General features: G+C 43.7%; 1 pseudogene across 1 annotated transcript in view; it reads left to right on the top strand.

The window, feature by feature from the left end:
• The first annotated feature begins 2,886 nt into the window (after positions 1-2,886).
• Positions 2,887-26,737, top strand: part of LOC106579054 (activating signal cointegrator 1 complex subunit 3-like) — a 121,222-nt pseudogene continuing 97,371 nt past the window's right edge. The window contains exons 1-4 of the transcript XR_014382655.1: positions 2,887-2,935; positions 8,404-8,611; positions 9,305-9,440; positions 10,266-10,385. The product of XR_014382655.1 is annotated as an activating signal cointegrator 1 complex subunit 3-like (transcript). The remainder of the gene's footprint in view (positions 2,936-8,403; positions 8,612-9,304; positions 9,441-10,265; positions 10,386-26,737) is intronic.

The following is a 26,737-nucleotide window of genomic DNA, read 5'->3' on the forward strand; positions in this document are numbered from 1 at the left end:
AGCTGTGTTTGTGTGTGTGTGTGTGTGTGTGTGTGTGTGTGTGTGTGTGTCCAGTTTAGTAGGGATCCCTGAAGCTGCCGCAGGCGGGGTGGTACTGGTGGTTCCAGCCAGAACCAGCTGTCAGTTCAAACCTGACATGAATAGCCTCCAGTTGTGTCTGTCTATCAGTCCGTTTGTGTGTGTATGTCTGTGTGACTTTGTTTTTCTTTCTGTGCATGCATGGGTGCAACTTTGGTTTTAGAAGTGTGGGGGGTCCTCCCTCAGACTTTGGGGGGGGTTTATCTAAAACTCATTTCCTATATTTGTACTAGGGCTGTCCCCAAATAAAAATAATCTTGGTCGACCAAAATGTGTATTTTCTTTTGTCTGATGCTTTAAGCATGCTTTTTGATTAAATAACTAAGACACACAAATGACTGAAGAGGGAGCCAGAGATCAAGATAGCCTAACCAGAAGAAGAAAAAAAACTGTTCCCTGTCCTCCTACCGCTGCTGCTGGTCTTCGCAGATTCTGCCATTATGCTCCTGAACTTGCCGGTAATGGGCAACACCAGCGGTCGGCAACCTTATCCATTTGGAGTGCCAATTTATCTTACCATTTCTACCAATCTGCATGCTAGTTATGATTTTCATGTGCACATATTCATGGAGCAGTTTCAGTTCATTTATAATAGTCTTTGTATCTCATAATCATTGTCTGTGGTTAATCTACATTATATCTAAAGGAAAATTATACCAGTCTAAAAGTAACTTTTATTGCCATTGCAAACTATGTAAAAATAGCCTACATAAAGCCAACACAAAAACATTGCAGCCTGCAGGTAGAAAATATCCTGATATAAAATAAATATCCTATAAATCACATTGACTACGCATGGCCTGTCTGCAACAGACTTGATACCTATCAACTGGGTCGCCCCAAAACTTGTGCTAGCAAACTTGAGACATTGTATAAAACATTCTGGACCCCCAGAATTTCCCACGCCAATGAACTTGGGACAGACACAGCTGTAGGCTATTTGTGCAAGGGATAAGAAGTAATCGAGTATTTTATGACATTTCTACTGGATCAGAGCATTACATTTTTCCCTTTCATGCCAATTGGTTATTGAAAGGGAGAGATGGAAATATTGTTCAAATGCTTTCAGGAACTTTTGTCATTCTCAATTGATTCTAAAAACAGACTTTGTTTACTTGCTGTTTGAGGTGAAGAAAAATTACTTTGAGAGGCTCCACATCTCATTAGTGGTGCTAAATTAAGACAATCAGAAATACTATCAGACAACCCCAAATGGGCTCATTTATAGGCCTACATTTGTGCGCAGGCCAGGTAGACTAGTCCTACTTCTATATGCGTAATCAGGTGCGCGTTCTTATTCAACATTGACGGAAGCGTTTCAAAGAGACAATTATTAAATTGACAAAACCCGAAAATGGAATGAAATAAACTAAAACCTGTTTCTCACAAGTGTAGCATAGGTTGTGATTTCTGCAAAACACATGTCCACTCTGACAAGGAGAACGGTAAATGACTGTAATAATAATATATTGAATGTATTAAAATAAATTACCGTAACCAAATAAACATTGCAGATCAGGGATGTTGGGAATTAATGCTAATTGTAGTCTACTACTGGTGATATACAGTACCAGTCAAATGTTTGGACACACCTACTCATTCCAGGATTTTTATTATTTTTACATTGTAGAATAATAGTGAAGACATCAAAACTATGAAATAACACATATGGGATCATGTAGTAACCAAAAAGTACTAAACAAATATATATTTTATATTTGAGATTCTTCATTGTAGCCACGCTTTGCCTTGATGACAGCTTTGCACACGCTTGGCATTCTCTCAGAATGTACCCATAGGCGCAAAGCAGAAAGTAAAATATGTGCTCAAATGTGTGCTGTGATTTGTTGATTCAACTGACATTACAAAAAATACAGTCCATTGCATAAGCCACATCAGCTCACATATTTTGAATGCAATTTTACATTACCATGGAAATTATAACATCACAATACCAGGTAGCCATAGTCCCAGTCGGTATTAGATAGATGGAACGTGACGGTCCTGCCCGCCTGTGGGGGAAAACAACCTGTGGTTACCCCATTTGGCTCACAGGAAGAACTTCACCTTTTTCAAACAAAATGTTCTTGTTGTCTGCTTGTTTTAGTCAATTACAAAACTACCCAGAAAAAATATATATAAATGCAACATGCAACAATTTCAAAGATTTTACTGAGTTACAGTTCATATAAGGAAATCAGTCAATTTAAATAAATGTATTAGGCCCTAATCTATGGATTTCACATGACTGTCGATCCAGAGTGTCCCAAACATGCTCAATTGGGGACGTCTGGTGAGTATGCAGGCCATAGAAGAACTGGGACATTTTCAGCTTCCAGGAATTGTGTACAGATCCTTGTGACATGGGGCCGTGCATCATCATGCTAAAACATGAGGTGATGGCGACAGATGAATGGCAGGGCAATGGGCCTCAGGATCTCGTCACGGTATCTCTGTGCATTCAAATTGCCTTCGCTAAAATGCAATTGTGTTCGGTATCCATAGCTAATACCTGCCCATACCATAATACTACCGCCACCATGGGACACTGTTTACAACGTTGACATCAGCAAACCGCTCACCCACACGACACCATACATGCCTTCTGCCCGGTACAGTTGAAACTGGTATTCATCCGTGAAGAGCCATCGAGGGTGGACATTTGCCCACTGAAGTCGATTACAACGCCTAACTGCAGTCAGGTCAAGACGACGAGCATGCAGATGAGCTTCCTTGAGACGGTTTCTGACAGTGTCTTCAGTTGTGCAAAACCACAGTTTCATCAGCTCTCTGGGTGGCTGGTCTCAGATGATCCTGCAGGTGAAAAAGTTTGTTGTGGAGTTCCTGGGCTGGCATGGTAACGTGTGGTCTGTGGTTGTGAGGCCGGTTGAATGTACTGTCAAATTCTCTAAAACGGCGTTGGAGGCGGCTTATGGTAAAAAAATATATATTATCTGGCAACAGCTCTTGTGGACATTCCTGCAGTCAGCATGCCAATTGCACGCTCCCTCAAAACTTGAGACGTCTGTGGCATTATGTTGTGACAAAACTGCCCATTTTAGAGTGGCCTTTTATTGTCCCCAGTACAAGGTGCACCTATGTAATGATCATGCTGTTTAATCAGCTTCTTGATAAGCCACACCTGTCAGGTGGATGGATTATGTTGGCAAAGGAGAAATGCTCACTAACAGGGATGTAAACAAATTTGTTCACAAAATTTGAGCGAAATAAGTGGAACATTTCTGTGATGTTTTATTTCAGCTCATGAAACATGGGACCAACACTTTACATGTTGTGTTTGTTCAGTGTACAATTAAGAAAAGTACAACATGTCTGAAGATTACTTTTCAACATTGCCTGCTCCCGAGCGTTCTCACTACTTAGAAAATCGTAATATTGTAGGGCTTCCCAAATGCCCCTTTTTATGACTGTGCTAGCAGCCACCTGAGTGAGTGTTAGCTAGCTACCGTCAGGGACATTAAGCTAGCTTAGACCAACAACACAAATGGACTATACAGCTACATGTAGTGAGGAGTTACAAATGGACTACACTAAACGAGTTAAATGTCTTACCTGGGATGAAATGTATTACACACACACCCACATTTCCTACTCTCCCACACCAAATAGCCTGAAGCCACAGGGCTCTTTTCACAGGCTCTATTTCCCTACATGGGAGCATTGCAAACCGTAGGTTGGGATTTTTACTTAGGTAGCCCTGTTTTCACATGTCCTTTGTGGGAAGTTGTTTTTGCATAGCTGTGTGTAGCCTGCAATACTGTGTGTTTGTTCGTTCGTTTTCTTGTTTTGTTTCGTTACGTGTTCAATAAAAGTTAAAATGAGCACTCAACCCGCTGCGCCTTGGTCCAGTATATACGACGACTGTTACAGGGTCAACGGAAAGAATATATGTTTTCCCCAATTTCTGGGAGTGGGTGAGGAAAATTCCTAATTATTATGTGAATATCAACTTGGACTATTGCGAGTGTAGGCTACCCATGAGTTTACCAGTCAAATTGCCAGGTTTAGAGTTTCCAAGCATGTTCTATTCATTCTATTTTCTGTGTCTGCTGCTGCTGCTGCATTGTGGGGTGTGTTGCCTAGGCAACTGAAGTCTAATTTGCTTGTTTCAGCAAGGAGCAACAAAGTTTCATCACGTTGTTAAGAGTCCATGTAATGGCTGAAACGGACTCAACCACACAAATGCCCCGCCCTCCCGTATTCAGCCTCATTCCACGCACAGAAGTTATATTATTCTATATTCTTTAAACATTTATGACAGTTCTTTTCATGACGGTCTTCATCCATAACCTTTGCGGTTATACAGTAATTATTCCAGCCCTAGTCTTACCTTGAAAATTAAAATAATTGCATGAGTCCTGGTGGCAATCACTGTTCTGAGAGATGTAGCAGGAGTTGATGAGAGAGAGCTGGAAAGAGAGGGAGGGATAGGGAATAGATTAGGCTAGAGGAATAGGCGCATCAACAATGAGGGAATGCTGGAGTGAAGCGAGGGAGGAGGGGAAGAGAGGTAATGGGGGGTGCAGCAGCTAGAGCCGTTAGAGGAGATAAAGATAAGATCATTCAGACAATCAGCCGAGGCCTCAGGACAATCATCACATCTCATCTGTTTTCAAGAGCTATTCTGTCTTTTATTGAACTGTTGTGACTCAGTCAGGGAGGCAGTCTCTGGGGGCTTTAACACTCGCTGTGCCACACTCTCACACCATTCTCGTTTCCAGGGATAAATAATGGCGAGAAACCGGTACATTATAATACATTATTTATATGAACAGCGTGACGTGAAATTGAACTGTTACATTCTATTTTGTGTCCATCTCTGGCTTTTCTGTGGCCTGCTCTGCTATCTGCATGATCAATCATCAGCGCTCAGTGTGTGATTGTGTGTGTGCTGTTGTAGCCTACCGTAGGCCTATTTACTTACACAAAGTCGCCATAAATTCAAAGCGCTGCGTGCAATGGGTTCTCCTACCATTCCATTGCAAACAACAAGTGGGCCTGCCGGCTATACAGATCAGCGCCCCAAAAAATGGCCATTGCCTACCCTCCCCAAGAATCCCACAACTTATTACAACTGGTGAGAGGATATGCAGAGAAAGAGAAGGGTAAATAAGCGGAAATGCAAACATTCAAAATATGCACGTGCGATGTATCAACTCTCTGGCTTCATTCATACATTAAACCAGTCAACGCTAGCAGCCTACCGTATTTACTCATCATAAAGTCCCCAATAGAAAACATCCCTTAGGCTGCATGGCTTCTATAAATGTAATTGCTTACTATATGTGCAGGCTACATGCAACCTCTCGACGCCGTTACGGTACACAATCTCAATGTCACATTCAAATCTCGACTAACGTGGCACTGGCAGAGGTTGAAATATAAACGGTTGCTAATCACAAAACGGCAGATACTCCGTTCACAAAAGCGCTTGAGGAAATCGACATTTGTACGATTGTTTTATGATGTTATGATTACAAAAGCGGGCACACGGTGGGCTACTGGTCAGATTTGCTGACCTATCCATGGTGCTGAATCTGCGCTAGCCTAGGCCTGTTTGTTTAGAGCTGATGTTCCATTTGACAATCACCACAATAAGCAGGTTATAATGAAGTAAAAACACCTACAACCTTCCCAAATCCCCCTGATAGCCAGGTACAAGGGCGAGAAAATGCTGAGGTATTCTAAAACAAATGTAGACCTGGACCTCATAATATTTGAACAGTTGGCCAAAAGTGCTTCATTGGCCTAGGCTACCTTAAAGGGGAATTTTACCCTAAATCCATTTTAATGTGTATTGCTAGTCAATCCACCATGCATACGGTCTCGAAATATCATCATTTATCGTACGGCTGCATCTTAGATTTCGAAACACCCCGTCTGTCAAAAAGTCAAATTGCGTCACCATGCGAGACTTTGCACTTCCACCCTGCTCTTCTTTGCCAGTGACTCCCAGAAAGCAGCACGTTCTAGCTGACTCTCTTGGGATGTTCAACCATCGGTGGACGTGTAATTCAAATGATTTGCTGAGATGTTTACTAGAGCCCTGCCTGAGCCCTACCTATGTCTGCAATGTTCAGGCCCTACCCTACCCAGGCCCGATTGCTTTTGCCCAAAACCCGAAATTAGAAATAACTTTGTTCGTTATTAAATCCATTAGCTGCTCCTCTCCGTCTGTCACTTGCTCGCTGTGCATGAGCTCTGCTCATGGTGGCTCTGGATGTCTGTGTATATAGCAAACAGCTCCTCTTGGGCTGCTCTGCTCAATGACGAGACATGAGAGAGCACAGAGCATAGCTATTAGCTACTTTTCGTCACGCTAAACTCTGACAACTTAATGAACATTATTATTTTCTGCGAAATAATCTCAACTGTTTTATATTTGAAGCAGTTTTGACACCTATGTGTTGAACCAAGTCCACCCACTGCTCACTCAATCCAGTTAGAGGGGAATGTTGGGAGTTGTACGAATGTACTCAAATGGGCAATTGGGAACATCAGGAATGATCAGGACATTCAAAGCTAGAAATCTAGACTCATTGTTTTGAAAAATATTTTGTGAATTTGTCTACTATGGACTACTGAAAACAACAAAACCAATGGATTACCTCGGTAAAATAGTCATCTAAAACTAGGCTACGTTAGATTCATGTGTGTATTTCTCCATTTACAGTGGTATAATCATGCCAGTTTTATTTTCGCAGGTATTATATGCTTTTAAATAGCACTTCTGGTTTCAACTGGAATACCGGGATACTGGTAATTTCTTGCAATTTTCTCAGGAAGGAAACTTGGTAAATTCTCTGGAAAATATTAAACCCTAGTACACTCTCTCTCTCTCTCACACACACACACACTAGAAAGATAAAGGTCTAGAGCACCCTGGGGTTGTAGGTCCTCTGTTGAAGTAGTTATGGATTTTACTCACGTCACTTGTACTTGTATGCTGTTAGGGTTTATTTTGCTCCTGTGATGCTCCTTTTCTCTCTGCTCAACAACAAGCTGAGCTGGTCTCCTGTGGGCCCTTAACCATGCAGGTTAAGTAAAGGACACACACACACACACACACACACACACACACACACACACACACACACACACACACACACACACACACACACACACACACACACACACACACACACACACACACACACACACACACACACACACACATTACAATATGAATTAATGCTGAGGTCCTGGGGTTACAAATTGTCCTTTCCACCTGATAGCTACCAGAATCTGAACAGATATGGTTGTTGCAGTCTGGAAAAACACACACAGCCACTTGTCAGTCCTGTTGCGTCGCAGCTCGGATCTCACCATTAACTATTGACCAGTCTAGCAACCATGTCTGAAAAACAGCACAGCTGAAGAGTAGACGGTGGGGTGACTTCACCTAGACCTACATCTATAATATAGGCGGTATAGTATAGGCAGTATACAATAGTATAGGCGGTATACAGTAGTATAGGCGGTATACAATAGTATAGGCGGTATACAATAGTATAGGCGGTATAGTATAGGCGGTATACAGTAGTATAGGCGGTATACAGTAGTATAGGCGGTATACAGTAGTATAGGCGGTATACAGTAATATAGGCGGTATACAATAGTATAGGCGGTATACAGTAGTATAGGCGGTATACAATAGTATAGGCGGTATACAATAGTATAGGCGGTATACAGTAGTATAGGCGGTATACAATAGTATAGGCGGTATACAATAGTATAGGCGGTATACAATAGTATAGGCGGTATTCTATAGGCGGTATACAAGAGTATAGGCGGTATAGTATAGGCAGTATACAATAGTATAGGCGGTATAGTATAGGCGGTATACAATAGTATAGGCGGTATACAATAGTATAGGCGGTATTGTGTAGGCGGTATACAAGAGTATAGGCGGTATAGTATAGGCGGTATACAATAGTATAGGCGGTATAGTATAGGCGGTATACAATAGTATAGGCGGTATAGTATAGGCGGTATACAATAGTATAGGCGGTATTGTGTAGGCGGTATACAAGAGTATAGGCGGTATAGTATAGGCGGTATACAATAGTATAGGCGGTATAGTATAGGCGGTATACAATAGGCGGTGGCAAATTGTGTATTACAGTACTGTACATGCTGTTCCATATTAAGTTACCATATTATAAGTGCTAAATTACACAAGACAACATTGTAGCTTAGCTCAAAGAAACATTGAATGTATCAGTGATGACCCAACTGTTTCTTTGTGACCATCTCTGTCGGGTTGTAACCTTTTACTGATGTCTCTGTTATTCTTGTGTTTAGATGGTAGCCGTAAAGGAGGCAGAGGAGAGGGGAGCAGCAAGCCCACGTACAGCTGTCAGGTGACCATCCAGTCGGGGAAGGTGAAAGAGATGATGAAGATGCACCGGAGGGAGAGGAAGAGGGAGAGGAAGAGGGGGGAGAGACGCTGGGATGACACCGAATCCTCTTCCGACCTCTACATTGGCCCCAAGGAGATGAGAGCTCAGAGGTGAACCACCACACTAGATCTCTCTCTAGCTCTTCCCCTTTCTCTTCTCTCTCTCTTCCCCTTTCTCTTCTCTCTCTCTTCCCCTTTCTCTTCTCTGTCTCTCTTCCCATCTCTTTCTCTTTGCCTCTTTTTCCCTCTCTCTCTTTCGTTTTCCCTTCTCTCTCTGCTTTACTTCTTTTTCTATATCTCCCCCTGTGATCTCTTCTTTCCGTATGGAAACACCCTCCTGCATTTTTCATCACTGCTCGGCTGCAGGTTATAAGAAAAAAAACATAGCTCCTGGTCACATTTTTTTGGGGAAAAAAAAAAAATAGGAAGGGATCTTTCTGAAAGTTTACTTTCAGCGGATAAAAAAGCGGCGCAGCGATCTGTTTAATTAAAAACTTATCCGGGCCAAATCCGGCAGAGTGTGAGGGAATAGATTAGCAGAGAGGTAAGCCACGTTACGTTAGCAGAGAATAGTATTACTGCAGAGCCTCACATCTCCACACCTCTCCTGTCTAACAGCTCTCAACTCTAGTATGCATCCCCAATCACAACCAACCACACATTAAGCATGTGTAACTATGGCTGTTCTGCTGTTCATGTGGATGTTTGGTGTTGAAATACTATATATTTCTTTATGGGTTTTATGGATGCGTTATTGTTGCGTCACGGTTGTGTTGTGGTTGATTAATGCTTGTGTTACTCCAGAGAGCAGGCCCTGTTGACAGCACGGCGGTCTCCAGTGCTGAGCAGAGAGAGGGTGTACGAACTCGTCCGCTACCCCAACGTCTATGACTGCTACGCCGAGGCCACCAAGACCTCCGCCTTCGTAGGGGGAGCCAAGGTACAGTATGTGGGGATTACCAGAGGTGCGTCACAAATGGCACCCTTTTTCTTATTTAATGCAGTACTTTTGAGCAGGCTCCATAGGGCTCTGGTCAAAAGTACTGCACTATGTAGGGATAAGGGAATAGGGAGCCTTTTGGGACAAAGCCCTGTACTGCCCAATACCAAATCTATGCCCTATACACTTGACCCGTAGACCATCATGTTCTATCCAAATAAAAAGTGATTATAACAAGACTAGAAGACATTATCAAATCCTGCCCACCTGTATTAATGGGCAAAATGAGCAGCTTGCTTTGTATTAGTTTGTATTACTTCCATTTCTCTTTCATAGTGACAGGGAGGAAAGTCATAGAGTACGCACACGTGTGCACACACACAAACACACACACTTTTCAGTTCTTTGTTTACCCACCATCCTTCACGGCAGTCTGTTCCTTTTATTACACACCAGCACCCATCACATTACCCACAAGCCACTGCTTTTATCACGTTTTTATGATCTATTTTTTTGTTCTTGCTGATTTTTCACTCACTATTTACATCAACTAACCTGGGGTGTGTTTATTTAGTCCTCAGATCAGTAGGAGCAGGTGGGGTAGGGGAAATGATGTTCACTGGAATGTTGATACATTTTCAAATCTGAACATGACTTTTGCAATGTTTTGAATGTGTTTGTTTTCAAGTTGAGGCACTGTTTGTTGTTTTATTATGTGTATTGTAAAATGTTTAATATTATGTAGTTCAGTTGGTAATAAATAGATTGGGGTGTAAATGTACTTTAAGTAATGTGGCACGTTGTTAATATTTGGGATGTGTTCAGCTGATGATACCAGAGGGGATAAAGAGAGAGAATAATAAGATGTATGAAGAGGTGGAGATTCCTCCTAGTGATCCCATCGGCTTTGAGGAGAAACCCATCTACATCTCCGAACTGGACGAGGTAAGACACCCAATGGTTACATGTGGATTTGGGAGGTGGGGGGCACACAGCACTGTCAAAAGCACACAGCATACTACACATCACGGACGGACCTGACATTTTGGAGGGAGAATGACTGTGAGAAGGTCAGTTCTGGTTACTTTTTAAAAAGACTTTCTACTCATAAGTGAAAATTAAAATATCATTCCCCCTCCAGAAATAACCCCAATATAATAGATTGGTCCATATTGTCAGGCAGGTGAGCTGTTTAGTTGGGCCGGGACGATACCAGTATCGCGATACTCATTAGTATCATGGTAAGGAAACAAATCGCAAAGAGGATTTAACATCTTAAGGAAAACAGCCCTGATGTTGGAAACAGACATCATTATGTCATTATGATTTATTTTCCAAGATACAGATCAAAATATTTTACATACAGCAGGTTTTTAAAGGACCAAAGAGTTAGATCTGCTTCCTGTTTTTATTTTTGCCATGGAAAAAATATCACTATACTGGTAGTATCGTCCCAGTCCTACTATTTATCAATAAGCATTATCACATGATGTAGCCCACCTGATGCAGCATAGCGGCTAGAAATAAATAGCCTGATGGTTGCCCATCTGCATTTACCCTATTGCGTCACAAACTCAAAAGTTCAAACATTAGGTTATCTTGCTGCTAGTTATAGCAACACATTGACGACTTGAATGTCCCCCCAAAAAATTCACTGACACTCAGCCAACCAAGGATCATGTACTGTGAATATAATGTAGGCCTACCCAGGGGCCCTGACCTTCAGGGGCCCCCTGTTGATTTTGTTAGTCACTCATCATGTTAACATGGCATAAGTCATGTCAAAATGTGTAGAAATGCAGGAAATTAGCTTTAAAACTGTAAAACCTTTCTCCCTGCTTGTTTGTCTATGGAGATTGCATGGCGGTGTGCTCAATTTTATACACCCGTCAGCAACGGGTGTGGCTGAAATAGCCGAAGCCACTAATTAGAAGGGGTGTCCACATACTTTTGTATATAATGTATGTATTAGGGGTAATATGATATATGATAAACAGAGTAGTAGCAGCAGTATATATGATGATTTTCTGGGTGTGTGTAGAGTCATTATAAATGTATGTGTGTCAGTGTGTGTGAGTGTGTAGCTCCCTGTGAGTGTGCATAGAGACAGTGCAAAAATAAGAATAAAATATAAGCGTCAACTCAGTCCATGTAGCTATTTTGTTAGCAACAGTATTTAGCACTATTATGGCGTGGGGATTGAAGCTATTCAGGAGCCTGTTGGCGTTAGACTTGATGCACCGGGACTGTTTGCCATGCGGAAGCAGAGAGAACAGTCTATGGCTTGGGTGGTTGGAGTCGTTAACAATTTTCCGGGCCTTCCTTTCACACCACCTGATACAGAGATCATGGATGGCAAGGAGCTCGGTCCCAGTGAGGTACTGGGCTGTCTGCACCACCTTCTGTCGCGCCTTGTGATCGAGGACGGTGCTATTGCCATACCAAGCAGTGATACAGCCAGTCAAGATGCTCTCAATGGTACCTATATTCTTAGCCTACTATAAAATATATGCGTGTTGACTGTGATCAGGAAAGTCCTAAGTGTGTCTTGTCTGTTTAATGAACAAAATACTTCATGTGCATGCTGCAGCCATACAGTGCATTTGGAAAGTATTCAGACCCCTTGACCTTTTCCACATTGTGTTACATTACAGCCTTATTCTAAAATTGGTTAAATAACTTTTTTCGTCATCAATCTACACACAATACCCCACAATGACAAAGCAAAAAATGTTTTTATATTTGATTTATTAAAAATAAAAAACGCATACCTTATTTACATAAGTATTCAGGCCCTTTGCTATGAGACTCGAAATTGAGCTCAGCTGCATCCTGTTTCCATTGATCATCCTTGATGTTTCTACAACTTGATTGGAGTCCACCTGTAGTAAATTAAATATATGAGATATGATTTGGAAAGGCACACACTTGTCTATAGAAGGTCCCACAGTTGACAGTGCATGTCAGAGCAAAAACCAAGCCATGATGTCGAAGAAATTGTCCGTAGAGCTCCGAGACGACAGGATTGTGTAGAGGCGCAGATCTGAGGAAGGGTACCAAAAACATTTCTGCAGCATTGAAGGTCCCCAAGAACACAGTGGCCTCCATCAATCTTAAATGGAAGACGTTTGGAACCGCCAAGACTCTTCCTAGAGCTGCCCGCCCGGCCAAACTGAGCAACCGGGGGAGAAGGGCCTTGACAAGAACCCAAAGGTCACTCTGACATAGCTCTAGAGTTCCTCTGTGGCGATGGGAGAACCTTTCAGGAGGACAACCATCTCTGCAGCACTCCACCAATCAGGCCTTTATGGTAGAGTGGCCAGACAGAAGCCGCTCCTCAATAAAAAGCACAACAGCCTGCTTGGAGTTTGCCAAAAGGCACCTAAAGGATTCTGACCATGAGAAACAAGATTCTCTAGTCTGATGAAACAGATTGAACTCTCTGGCCTGAATGCCAAGCGTCACATCTGGAGGAAACCTGGCACCATCCTTATGATGAAGCATGGTTGTGGCAGCGTCATGCTGTGGGCATGTTTTTCAGCGGCAGGGACTGGGAGAATAGTCAGGATCAAGGGAATGATGAACGGAGCAAAGTACAGAGAGATCCTTGAAGAAAACCTGCTCAGGACCTCAGTCTGGGGTGAAGGTTCACCATCCAACAGGGCAACGACTATAAGCACACAACCAAGACAACACAGGAGTGGCTTCGAGACAAGTCTCTGAATGTCCTTGTGTGGCCCAGCCAGAGCCCAGACTTGAACCCGATCGAACATCTCTGGAGAGACCTGAAAATAGCACTGCAGCAACGCTCCCCATCCAACCTGACAGAGCTTGAGAGGATCTGCAGAGTAGAATGGGAGAAACTCCCTAAATGCAGGTGTCCCAAGCTTGTAGCGTCATACCCAAGAATACTCTAGGCTGTAATTGCTGCCAAAAGTGATTCAACAAAGTACTGAGTAAAGGGTCTGAATACTTATGTAAATACATTTTTTTCAGTTTTTATTTGCAAAACATATATATCTATACCAGTTTTTGCTTTGTCATTATGGGGTATTATATGTAGATTGATTGAGGGGGGGAAAAAACTATTTAATACATTTTAGAATAAGGTAACAAATAACGTAACAAAATGTGGAAAAAGTCAATGGGTCTGAATACTTTTCATATGCACTATATAGGCTGCACAGACCAGTAACATAAACAACAAAAATGTGCCATTCTATTCTTTTGAAAATACATTTGATTAGTTTTATAGTGTTTTAGGGCCTGCCTAAAACAAATTAGTAATATATTTCTTTGTGATGGTGTATATTCAATTGATTTATTGAAATAGACGTCCACCCACATCGGCCCACGTCTACTTCCTCTCCTAAACTTGCCAGAATCTGCACGGGAGATATGCAAGAATATGGTAAAAATGGGACTATATGAATTGGGCTCTAAAAAACATTGGCTGATACAATTTTTTACTGGCAACATACCGTAAACTCTGTCTGTAAAGGGTATCTGTGTGACTGTGTGAGTGCCAGCCAGGGCGTGCTCAGTTTCACTCCCTGGTGTCCATATTCCGGTGACTGGGTGCGTTCTGGAGCCGTAATTGGCAGTGAGTGATGTTGAGTCTTAATGGAAGTGCTGTAGTTCTCAGCCAGCTGTCTGGAGCCACAATGGCTTCTCCTCCCTGACTGACAGGCTGAGTGACAGTCTAAGTGACAGGCTTACAAATCTTCCCTCAGCCAATAGCAAGGCAGTGGACCGGACTGATGGACAGGTGAGCCAATCCCCACCCAGCCATTTGGGAGATGGGAGAGCAGAGGTGGTCAGTTGGCTTCAGTTCAATCACAGCACTGTCTTTTCTTCTGGTTCTTCATCTACATTTCTGGAGTCATTCTGTATGGGATCATGGTGGGATGTTTAGAAACAGTTATTATGGCATTTAATCTCTGTCAAGTGTGTTGTGAAATGCACTACATTCAATTGTGAATAGATTTTGGGTAGAATCCTAAATGTGGAATGAACTCCCCTGGATGTGCCCAAAACATGGCATCATATCTGAAGATGACTGGATATGTTTAAACCTTGGAACATATTTTGTCATATTTGAAGAGGACTCCTGTAGCTGTTCACCTCACTTAACCTGTCTGTCACTCAAGATGACAGGCATACTGTGTGTGTGTGTGTGTGTGTGTGTGTGTGTGTGTGTGTGTGTGTGTGTGTGTGTGTGTGTGTGTGTGTGTGTGTGTGTGTGTGTGTGTGTGTGTGTGTGTGTGTGTGTGTGTGTGTGTGTGTGTGTGTGATCGCAGGCTGAGACAAATTGATTAAGAGAAGGATTGGTCATGCATGTGTGGTTGCTGTTGTTATTTTTGCAGACGCCGGCTCAGGTGTTTGTCTCCCTGCCTGTCACTCATTATCTTCATTAGGCTTTCTTAAATGTGTTAATGTCCAGATTTTTATAGTGTTTTTTTCCATGGAAACATGTCACTGTCTCACTCTATCTCCAATCAATCCCTAGCTTCCTCTGGTGGGCTAAGTGGAGTTTCGACTATTTAGTTTTTACACCCATTCTGCTATTCCAGAGAGGGTACTTCATGAAGTGGGCTGGGATTGGGTATGAGAGTATCACTTTCAAAAAGCTCTCTTCCACAGTAGGGCTGGGATGATACCAGTATCGCGGCAAGGAAACAAAACACTAAGCGGATTTAACTTCTTTAGGAAAACAGCCCTACTGTTGGAAACAAACAACATTATGTTGTCATCCAGAGTCACAATTATAGATTTTTCAAGCTATAGCACACACTATTTTACACACAGCAGGTTTTTAAAGGACCAAAGAATTTGGTCTGCTTTGTGTTTTTCATTTTCGCCATGGAAAAAAAAAGATATTGTGAGACTGGTATCATCCCAGCCCTATCCCATACCTCAGGTCCGGTCTCCTTCCTTAACCCCCATCTCCAACCCTGGATTCACCCCTAGCCCTGGGTTCTGCTGCCTTGGCTATTACCCGCCCCAGTACCTGATACATTTGCTCTTCGGGTTGGTTCTCTGCTATTCCCACTGTATCTTCAAGCCTCTGGCTTTGAAGAGCCACCTGGCACATCAAACAGTAAGTGCTCTAAGGGTCCAGGTATTTGAGAGGAAGGTTTGCCCAAGTGCCCGAATAGAGGGGCAAAACGTAGTTGTATATGCACACGCATGCACGTTCCAATCAAGGCAGGCACAGTCTTTTGCTCGAAGCGTATTTGATAGTATTCAGTAGTATTTGAAAGAAGACAAATACTATTGGAACCCAGGTCTGATGTGAGCCCGCACATGCAACAGCATCACCTTCTGCACGAGAGAGAGTGGTGGAACCCTTGGTCCTCATCATGAAAAAAGTGATCAATGTCAGAGGCTCTCTACTTTAAGTGGGATGGACAGACAGAGAGAGAGAGGAGGAGACAAATCCTGACTCCCAAATTAATTTCCTCTTTCTATTTGTCTCACGGGAACAATGAATTACAGTACACAAGGGCATGATAAGTTTGTGGTTGTGTCTTACAGAGAGAGTTAATAAATAAAGCTCATTTTTACCGTTCTGTTCATTCTGCAGCCCTGGCCGTCGCAAAATGAATGTACAAGTTCCACCTTAAAAAAAATACAAATAAAATAATTTAAAAAAGAGTCAGTGAAAATAAAAAGGGAATTCTCTGAGGTGCAAACATCTGTTTTTCTATCTTTCTTTCTTGTATTGTTTTGTTCTGGGCTTCTCCCTGTCTCTCCACAAGCTCCAGCAGGCTACATTCCTTGCTTCCTGTTCTGTTTGAAACCTCCGTGTGACTGATCCAGATTGATATGGAGCCTGTTCAGCTGAGCGATGTGAATTAGCCCCTAGCGCAGGAGCTCCTCTATTCATTAACTTAAGCCATGCTACTCTGAAACAATATGCCTCTCTCTTATTAAGCGCCAAGCACACAACGCCGAGGCTAATAAGTCTTTATGTGCTATTAGGAGCAGCGCTTTGCAAGGCAGGCTGAACCGAAAGCCTGTCAGCTTTTTTCCCCTTCCCTTTCTTTCTCCACCATCACGCAGCGTAGCGTAGATTGTCATTTATTGAAAGCTGTAATGGGCAACAGGGCTCTGCCTGGCCTGGCAAGCCTTTAATAGCACTGTGAAACATTAAAAGTGGGGAATTTATTAAGGGGCCTTTTAACGAATGAATCAGTGGCCTACGCATCCTGCTCTCGTCACGCTGGTAAAAGCCCTCCTAATTTCTGTGAATAAAGGGGTGTGTGTGTGTGTGTGTGTGTGTGTGTGTGGTGTGTGTGTGTGTGTGTGTGTGTGTGTGTGGTGTGGTGTGTGTGTGTGTGTGTGTGTGTGTGTGTGTGTGTGTGTGTGTGTGTGTGTGTGTGTGTGTGTGTGTGTGTGTGTGTGTGTGTGTGTGTGTGTGGTTGGCTTTCCTCCTAGTACTGACAGAAAAACAACACAACAACCCCTCCACTCGGCACTAATAGATGTACTGAAATATCCATGGAGGCTTGAGAAGACACGGACTTGGGTTGCAAAGGGAGGGTATATTACTGGAAAATGTCTAACTTTGCCAGTAAACTACCAGAATTTTGGTATCTTTCAGTGATTTCATGTAATCTATCACAAGACATCTCGTGGCATTGTTGATTAGATGCTTTTAAAATGAATTAGGCTATTTTCTCTTGAACCACATGGTCTAGCTACTAGAAACTCATGAACAGTATGACACAGATATAAAAACTGTATACTAAATATCAATCTTTTTTTTTAAGTATAAATGACCGAAGTTACATTAGATTGCCATAGCTTTTCTGTTATTTACCAAAATTACTGAAGATTCTGGTAACTTTGTCAAATTACCGGTAGCTTTGCAACCCTAACAGACACATCCTGTCCTCATAGAAACTGCTAATCAGGACCACCCTCCTCCTCAAGGATTCTAAGAAGACTTGACTTACATTTAGACATATGGTTATTCCCAAAGGGGAGCACTGAATTGAGCGATAGGATTTAGGAGCGTGTGTGCTTGCGCTGATGGTCTTTACTATCCCTAGTGGGTTTTTTAAAGGGCAGGAACATGAGTGATGAATGGGGGAGAGTTTCCTGCCAAACCCTAGTTGTATATTGTCCTGCAGCTTTTTTGCCTAAGTGGATATTGAACACTTAGCCTGTCTTCTTCATAGACGTTGACATGATTGTGTACTGGTGGACAGGGTTATCCATCTACTCTGTTGTCATAGAGAGGGAGGGGCGGAGGGACTTGTGGTGGTTGGAATCATGTGTGTGGACTCACTCTTCTGTCCTCATGTCCTGACTAGGTGTCTCTCTCCTCACTGAATGCAGATTTTGGACCTTCAGGTGTCCAAACCTTCAAGAGGAGTGTAGGCTAGTTGGAGGGGTGGAGTAAGCCCGGTAGAGTTCTAGGATTTAGCACGAAGACTCTTCTAAACGAAGTGAGATGGGTTTCCACCCTCCTCCTCCTGTCTTATCTCCTAATTCAATGTTCAACCCTCCCCCATTAGTGTCCCCCCACTCGTTGGTGTCTCTGCCTCACCCTTCAGTGTGAGGGACATGGGTCCTGTGTTCTGGACTGTGGCAGGAGGACACGAGACAGAGCAGGGAGTGCCATCCATAATTAATATGTCCTGATTGCGTTTCCTAATCCAGTTTTGATTTCCTCCTCAGTGCACACGTGTGTTTGCTCAGACTTGCAAAGCAGGTGTGGGGATGAGAGAGACAGTCAGAGAGAGAGTGGGGGGTGGAAAGAGCACAGATGGTGGACAGAGGCTTGTTAAAGCCTTATCTCTGATGTGAAAGGAGAGGCCTTGGGGAGTGGCAGCATACATCTCATCTGGAGCCACTTATTTCTCATGTTGTGTGTATGAGTCCGTGTGTGTGAGTCCGTGTGTGAGTCCGTGTGTGTGAGTCCTTGAGTGTGTGTGAGAGTCCGTGTCCGTCCGTCCGTGAGTCAGTCAGTCCGTGTGTGAGTCCGTCCGTCAGTGAGTCAGTCTGTCAGTCTGTGTGCGAGTCCATCAGTCCGTGTGTGCGAGTCCGTCCATGTGTGCGAGTTCGTCCGTGACTCCGTCAGTCCATCCGTGAGTCAGTCTGTCAGTCTGTGTGCGAGTCCATCAGTCCGTGTGTGCGAGTCCGTCCATGTGTGCGAGTTCGTCCGTGACTCCGTCAGTCCATCCATGAGTCCGTCCGTCAGTCAGTCCGTGAGCCGTCAGTCAGTCCGTGAGTCCGTCAGTTGGTCCGTGAGTCCGTCAGTCTGTGTGCGAGTCCGTCAGTCCGTGTGCGAGTCCGTGTGTGAGTCCGTCAGTCCGTGTTTGCGAGTCAGTCAGTCCGTGTGTGCGAGTCCGTCAGTCCGAGTGCGAGTCCGTCAGTCCGTGAAGACTTGACTTAGTCCGTGTGTGAGTCTGTGGGGTTGGGTGAGTCGGTGCGTGCGAGTAGGGGTGAGTCGGCGCGTGCGCGTGGGGTGAGTCGGCGCGTGCGCGTGGGGTGAGTCGGCGCATGTGCGTGAGTCGGCGCGTGGGGGTGAGTCGGCGTGTGGGGGTGAGTCGGCGTGTGCGAGTGGGGATGAGTCGGCGCGTGGGGGTGAGTCGGCGCGTGGGGGTGAGTCGGCGCGTGCGAGTGGGGATGAGTCGGCGCGTGGGGGGTGAGTCGGCGTGTGGGGGTGAGTCGGCGTGTGGGGGTGAGTCGGCGCGTGCGTGTGCACGAGTGAGACCGTCCGTGTGAGTCCAGTCCCAGTGCCCCCTGGACGGGTGCCTCAGGATGGGGTGATTGATTGCTTCTCTTATTCTTGCTCTCTCCCTCGCTTTCTCCCTCCACCCACCCTCTGTCTTTTTCTCTGCTTCTCTCTCCCTTCACCTCCCTCTCCTCTCTCCCTTCATCTCCCTCTCCTCTCTCCATTCACCTCCCTCTCCTCTCCCTTCAACTCCCTCGCTCTGTCTCTCTCTCTCTCTTTCTACTGGTGTGCTGTGGGGAAATTAATGGGCCTCCTGTTTGCTGCATCTGCATCTCACTCTGTCAAACCCCACAGTACAGCTTGTGTGTGTGTGTTTGGCCAGGTCATTCAGGGCTCTGTGTGTGGGCTTGGAGCAGGCTGATAAGCTGTTTACTAAAACGAGCAATTAAAAGTTGATCAAGCTGTCAATTCAAATGGAATGAAATGGAACTGAAAAGTAATTAAAAGGATAGCATGCAAACAACAACTTTTTTTTAGCTCCCCATTACCAATGCACATCATTTAATTAGTTTAGCTGTTCCCACACTAACTCATACAGTCAATATATGCTTACACGTGTACAGTAGCCACACACGCCTTTGCACAGGAAATAGTCCATGTTTAAATTTTTTGTTGAGCAGGTACAGTGCATTTGGAAAGTATTCAGAAACCTTGAGTTTTCCACATTTTGTTACATTACAGCCTTATTCTAAAATGTAATAAATACACTTTTTTCCTCATCAATCTACACACAATACCCCATAATGACAAAGCGAAAACAGGTTTTCAGATTTCTTTTTTGCAAATGTATTAAAAATTTAAAAAACAATACCTTCTTTACATACAGTTGAAGTCAGAAGTTTACATACACTTAGGTTGGAGTCATTAAAACTCATTTTTCAACCACTCCACAAATTCCTTGTTAACAAACTATAGTTTTGGCAAGTCGGTTAGGACATCTACTTTGTGCACGACGCAAGTAATTTTTCCAACAATTGTTTACAGACAGATAATTTCACTTATAATCCACTGTATCACAATTCATGTGGGTCAGAAGTTTACATACACTAAGTTGCCTGTGCCTTTAAACAGCTTGGAAAATTCCAGAAAATGATGTCGTGGCTTTAGCAGATTCTGATAAGCTAATTGATATCATTTAAGTTAATTGGAGGTGTACCTGTGGATGTATTTCAAGGCCTACCTTCAAACTCAGTGCCTCTTTGCTTGACATCATGGGAAAATCTAAAGAAATCAGCCAAGTCCTCAGAAAAACAATTGCAGACCTCCACAAGTCTGGTTCATCCTTGGGAGCAATTTCCAAACGCCTGAAGGTACCACGTTCATCTGTACAAACAATAGTACACAAGTATAAACACCATGGGACCACGCAGCCATTATACCGCTCAGGAAGGAGACACGTTCTGTTTCCTAGAGATGAATGTACTTTGTTGCGAAAAGTGCAAATCAATCCCAGAACAGTAGCAAAGGACCGTGTGAAGATGCTGGAGGAAACAGCTACAAAAGTATCTATATCCACAGTAAAACGAGTCCTATATCGACACAACCTGAAAGGCCGCTCAGCAAGGAAGAAGCCACTGCTCCAACAGCGCCATAAAAAAGCCAGTCTACGGTTTGCAACTGCACATGGGGACAAAGATTGTACTTTTTGGTGAATTGTCCTCTGGTCTGATGAAACAAAAATAGAACTGTTTGGCCATAATGACCATCGTTATGTTTGGAGGAAAAAGGGGAAGGCTTGCAAGCCGAAGAACACCATCCCAACCTTGAAGCACGGGGGTGGCAGCATCATGTTGTGGGGGTGCTTTGCTGCGGGAGGGACTGGTGCACTTCACAAAATAGATTGCATCATGAGGAAGGAACATTATGTGGCTATATTGAAGCAACATCTCAAGACATCAGTCAGGAAGTTAAAGCTTGGTCGCAAATGGGTCTTCCAAATGGACAATGACCCCAAGCATATTTCCAAAGTTGTGACAAAATGGCTTAAGGACAACAAAGTCAAGGTATTGGAGTGGCCATCACAAAGCCCTGACCTCAATCCTATAGAAAATATGTGGGCAGAACTGAAAAGGCGTGTGCGAGCAAGGAGTCCTACAAACCTGACTCAGTTACACCAGCTCTGTCAGGAGGAATGGGCCAAAATTCACCCAACTTATAGTGGGAAGCTTGTGGAAGGCTACCCGAAACATTTCACACAAGTTAAACAATTTAAAGGCAATGATACCAAATACTTATTGAGTGTATGTAAACTTCTGACCCACTGGGAATGTGATGAAAGAAATGCAATCTGAAATAAATCATTCTTTCTACTATTATTCTGACATTTCATGTTCTTAAAATAAAGTGGTGATCCTAACTGACCTAAGACAGGGAATTGTTAGGATTAAATGTCAGGAATTGAGAAAATCTGAGTTTCAATGTATTTGGCTAAGGTGTATGTAAACTTGCGACTTCAACTGTAAGCATTCAAACCCTTTGCTATGAGACTCAAAATTGAGCTCAGATGGGACCGGGAGACTAGTCAGGATTGAGGCAAAGTACAGATAGATCCTTGATGAAAACCTGCTCCAGAGTGCTCAGACTGGGGCAAAGGTTCACCTTCCAACAGGACAATGATCCTAAGCACAATGTCATTGAGTGGCTCAGCCAGAGCCCGGACTTGAACCCGATCAAACATCTTTGGATAGACCTGTAAATAGCTGTGCGGTGACGCTCCGCATCCAACCTGACAGAGCTTAAGAGGATCTGGAGAAAAGAATGGGAGAAACTCCCCAAATTCAGGTGTGCCAAGCTTGTAGGGTCATACCCAAGAAGACTCATGTCTGTAATTGCTGCAGAAGGTGCTGGAAACCTGTTTTTGCTTTCTCTTTGTGGGGTATTGTGTGTAGATTAATGAGGGGGAAAAAAACAATTTCATCCATTTTAGAATATGGCTATAACGTAACAAAATGTGGAAAATGTCAAGATGTCTGAATACTTTCCCAATGCACTGTATGTTATAACTAGGACAGGGAGGCAATTGGACAGAGACTGCTTGGTAGGTGTTTTAGATTTAGCTGTAAAATCATTACTGGGATCTTTGAGGCTCCAATTAGTGAGTTTAGAGTGGCTGGTGGATTGGTTCTATATTGCCAGTTTATTCCCAGTCAGCCTGGTTGGCACGTATGGCCGTAGGCTGTGCTAGCACTCTGATAATGAGCCTGCCAGCTTCCATCGCACTCACTACACAATACGGACTGGGACATATATATTTATATATATATATATATATATATATATATATATATAATATATATCTACACACACATACACACACACTACACATACACTACACTACACTACACTACACTACACTACACTACACTGTATGAACCGAGACTGGGACACACACACACACTACATAGTACGGACTGGGATTGGAATACACACAACACACACACACATAGGTGTTCTGGGCCTTGATGGGTTCGATACTCCCGCAAAGTCAGTGTCGAACGGTCACGTTCCATCCAGCTTGCTCACTTTAACATTGTGTTCACAATCATGAGTTAGCCAGCTGGGTTTTAGAGATGGGCTACAGTTGGGATCCACACAGCTGGACTCATTAGGAACTGAATTTAACCTTGCTGCTACGTTGACCACAGATGTGTATGGTCCTCTATTAGACATCTGGAACTAACAACACTTTTAGTCACTGGGTTAGGCACATCCAAGATGGCGTAGCAGTCGGACATGTGTTTTGTCTTGTCCCGTCTTGTCCCATGTAAATATAGTTTTCTTCTTCGTTTTTTTCGTATGTATTTCGTATATATTTTAATCTCACTTTCCGTCTATGGACTGAATATACTTTCCTGCAACCCGCCTCACCCAATGTGGTACGGATCTGCTATTTTTATACTTTAGAACCGGAACCCCCATCAGGAGCTAGCCAGCTAACTAGCTACTAGCTAGTAGTCAGTTAGCCACTGCTAGCGGTCTTCACCGTTAACTCGGACACGAGCAAGCCTCAGCTCAGTCAATACCTGCCAGTCTGCACAGTGCGATATCAACCCAGAGCAAATTGGACTGCTTTTTCTCTACCACATCTCCGAATTCCTACCGCAGGCTCTGAACCTTTACACCGGATCATCGCAGCTAGCTAGCTGCAATCAGAGTGGCTACTCCTGGCTAATGTCTCTGTCCTGAAGCAAGCACCACTTAGCCTTGAGCTAGCCCCCGGCTACCCGAAGAGGTCCACCAGCAATACTTGGGCTACAATACCTCTTGTACATAGTTTTTTTTCTATTGTGTTATTGACTGTACGTTTGTTTGTGTTACTCTGTGTTGTTTGTGTTGCACTGCTTTGCTTTATCTTGACCAGGTCGCAGTTGTAAATGAGAACTTGTTCTCAACTGGCCTACCTGGTTAAATAACGGTGAAATAAAATAAATGTACAGGCACATGGGTGTAGCAGAATGTAAAGTGATGTTTTAGGTTGGTAGTTGTATAAGTCAGTTGTACATGATGATGATGAATAGGTGGCAACGAAGCTGGAATCAGGCAGTCGTATCTAGGACATTTTTGAGATGGCCTCTTCAAATGGAATTTTGGTTAAACAATTTTCCAAAATGTATTTGTGGTCAAACACGTTTTAAAGTGAGCAGAGGTTCGGGAGAGAAGTTCTTTCACAAATGTTATGCTTTTGCTCCCAGCCCCCTCTGGACCTCTCCCGTTCCTCCACTCACATCAGCACCACCTGGTTGACATCCTGGGGAGAACCCTTTGATACCTGCATGGGTCTGTCTTTGTGGGGGAGTAGGGTTGGGATATTCCAGTAACTTTCCCCAAATGCCCAGGTTTTCCAGAAATCCCAGTTGGAGGATTCCATGAATATTCCAACCTCGTTTTTTGGAAAACCTGGAGATTTTGGGAAAGTTACTCTGATTTTTCAACCCCAGAGGTGAGAAAAACTGGAATCTGAGATTGGTTCTCGAGGTGTGTTCTCTTTTTGAATGCCTGGGGGATTAAGTGTGTTAAAGACTCTTGTCGTCGTACTTGAGTTGGAATCTTGCCTGGTGATGTCAAATTGATTTTGTTACTCAAAGTTTGGCCTTTGTTTCTATGAGTTAATGTGATAATCCCAGTGTGGACACTGATGTACTGATCGCAGGCCTGTTCATAAACTCAGTCAAAGGAAATAACTCCAACAAACTGAGGCCAGTTGATAAAACAACCGTGTAGAATGTTTTTCTCTTAAATGTGAATTGTGGTGTCTACTGTTGGTATTTTCTCTTAATTGTGGTTAACTGTAGGCCGTCATTGTAAATAAGAATTTGTTCTTAACGGACTTGCCTAGTTAAATAATGGTTAAATAAAATACAAATATTTTAACTGTTAGCTATATTTCTGGTATTTCACTTAGTGCTGGAGATGTATAACCATGCTGGTGTTTGTTGCATGGAGACAGGGATTTTTAATGAAATGAATGTTATGTTAACAGCTCCATATGATAGTATCTCAAGTAGCCTACAGTAACATTACCTCTTCAGTGAGTTACTGCTGCTTGGACCCCGGAGACTACTCCTGGCAGGGACAGCTGCATCTGCTATTGGAAGATTTACAGTGCCTACATCTGAATAACAATGAAGCCTGCCAGAGATGTTTTAAGAAATGAAAAAAACAAAAAACAAAGCACTGAACATTTTCAAAAAGATCATTGAAGGATGGCAACTTCATATTTACAACATGTATGCATTACCTCAAGGTGAATATTGTGGCAGGCATACATTTGCATGAATTAGCATGTTTAAGGAGTTTGGGACACTGGCTCCTCGTTATCTACAGACAAAGTCGATAAATCAAAACAAAAGGCGGTTTAGCTGCTTAAAGTGAACGTGTTTGCCACAGCGACACAGAATGTGTGTTTGAGTCCTGGCAATTGTGTGTGCATGCTTGCGTGTGTGCTTGCTTGCGTGTGTGCTTGCTTGCGTGTGTGCTTGCTTGCATGTGTGCTTGCGTGCGTGTGTGCTTGCGTGCGTGCTTGCTTGCTTGCGTGCGTGTGTGCTTGCGTGTGTGCTTGCTTGTGTGTGTGTGTACAGGAGCCGTGCGGAAGAGGGTGAAACTGTGCCACTCCTAATTCAGAAATGCATATTTATAAATTGGTTGGTGCTCTCAGGACTTGGCCTTGGGGGAAATAATTGGTTAGACAGGAGGACGCTCCACTCACCAGGGAGAGAGGATGAGAGGAAGTCAGCCCTACAGTCATTTAGACTAGAGAGAAAAGATGGTACAAAACAACACACTGCACTAATAACCATTGCTTTACTCGCTTAGTTCAAAGATGTGTCAAGATGGTGTGTATAGTATCGCCTTTCTCTCTTTTGCCCTCTTTTTAATTTTTCTCTCTCTACCTCTTTGTATTCCTCTTTCTTTGGCTCTCTCTCTCTCTCTCTCTCTCTGAATAAATGAACGAAAATATAAATGCAACATGCAACAATTTAATATATTTTACTTACTTATAGTTCATCGAAGGAAATGAGTCAATAGAAATAAATTCATTAGGCCCTAATCTATGGTTTTCACATGACTGGGTAAGGGCGCACTGGGGTCCACCCACTGGGGAGCCAGGCTCAGCCAATCAGAATTTGTTTTTCCTGACAAAAGAGCTTTATTACAAACAGAAATACTCCTGAGCACCTCCCCCCCAATCCTCATACGATCCCTCCTGTTAGATGGATGGATTATCTTGGCTTGTGATTGGAAGCTTTTTGTGCATATGGAACATTTTTGGGATAATTTATTTCAGCTCATTAAAAATCGACCAACACTTTACATGTTGCATTTATATTTTGTGTGTGTGGGTAGATCTCCCTCTCTCTCTCTCTCTCTCTCTCTCTCTCTCTCTCTCTCTCTCTCTCTCTCTCTGTGCCATGTTGTAACCACAATCAGCCTTCCACCGGCTTAAGTGGACTCTAATAAAGTTGCTCTTTGATGCATTAATAATTTAACCTTTTCCTCCTCCTGCTTTCATCAGAGTGTGGTTGGGTTGTCAGGGCCGCGGGGCTGACTCCTGCTTTCATCAGAGTTGGGTTGGGTTGTCAGGGCCTCAGGGCTGACTCCTGCTTTCATCAGAGTTGGGTTGGGTTGTCAGGGCCTCAGGGCTGACTCCTGCCTTCATCAGAGGTGAGTTGGGCTGTCAGGGCCGCGGGGCTGACTCCTGCTTTCATCAGAGTTGAGTTGGGCTGTCAGGGCCGCGGGGCTGACTCCTGCTTTCATCAGAGTTGAGTTGGGTTGTCAGGGCCGCGGGGCTGACTCCTGCTTTCATCAGAGTTGAGTTGGGTTGTCAGGGCCGCGGGGCTGACTCCTGCTTTCATCAGAGTTGAGTTGGGTTGTCAGGGCCTCAGGGCTGACTCCTGCTTTCATCAGAGTTGGGTTGGGTTGTCAGGGCCTCAGGGCTGACTCCTGCCTTCATCAGAGTTGAGTTGGGCTGTCAGGGCCGCGGGGCTGACTCCTGCTTTCATCAGAGTTGAGTTGGGTTGTCAGGGCCGCGGGGCTGACTCCTGCTTTCATC

Source organism: Salmo salar, chromosome 02, assembly GCF_965601325.2.
Source record: "Salmo salar chromosome 02, fSalSal1, whole genome shotgun sequence".
Classification (NCBI taxonomy): domain Eukaryota; kingdom Metazoa; phylum Chordata; class Actinopteri; order Salmoniformes; family Salmonidae; genus Salmo; species Salmo salar.